Genomic DNA, 777 nt, shown 5'->3' on the forward strand with positions numbered 1-777 from the left:
TGACCAATACCACAATTCCAGAACATTTTCATCACCCCAAAAAGAAAGCCCATACCCCATCTCCCCCAAGTTCCCCTGCCTCCAACTCCCAGCCCTAGGCAACAACTAGTCTACTTCTGTCTCTGTAGATTTGCCTATTCTGCAATTTCATAAGAATAGAATCATAATATATTGTGTTCTGTAACTTCTTTTTTTAACTGAGCATAATGTTTTTAAGGTTCTTCCAAGTGGTAGCACGTACTTCATTCCTTTTTTTTACCCCTCACAGTCTCACTGTGTTGCCCAGGCTGGAGTGCAGTGGTGGCAATCACAGCTCACTGCAGCCTCGAACTCCTGGGCTCAAGCCATCCTCCTACTTCAGCCTCCTGAGTAGTTGAGACTACAGGTGCACATCACCACGCCCACTAATTATTTTATTTTTAGTAGAGACTGTCTCACTATGTTGCCCAGGCTGGTCTCCAACTTCTGGTGTCAAGTGATTCTCCCGCTTTGGCCTTCCAAAGCACTGGGATTACAGGTGTAAGCCACCACACTCTTCACCTAGTTTTAAAGTCTGAAAGTCTACAAATTCAGCATCTCTACTGATAAACATTGCCTTTTAGAAACTAAACGTTGGCTGCGCACAGTGGCTCAAGCCTGTAATCCAAGCACTTAGGGAGGCTGAGGCGGGCGGATCACTTGAGGCCAAGAATTCGAGACCAGCCTGGCCAACAAGGTGAAACCCCATCTCTACTAAAAATCAGAAATCAGCTGAGCATGGTGGTGCAGGCCTATAGT

Source organism: Mandrillus leucophaeus, unplaced genomic scaffold, assembly GCF_000951045.1.
Source record: "Mandrillus leucophaeus isolate KB7577 unplaced genomic scaffold, Mleu.le_1.0 Scaffold216, whole genome shotgun sequence".
Taxonomy (NCBI): domain Eukaryota; kingdom Metazoa; phylum Chordata; class Mammalia; order Primates; family Cercopithecidae; genus Mandrillus; species Mandrillus leucophaeus.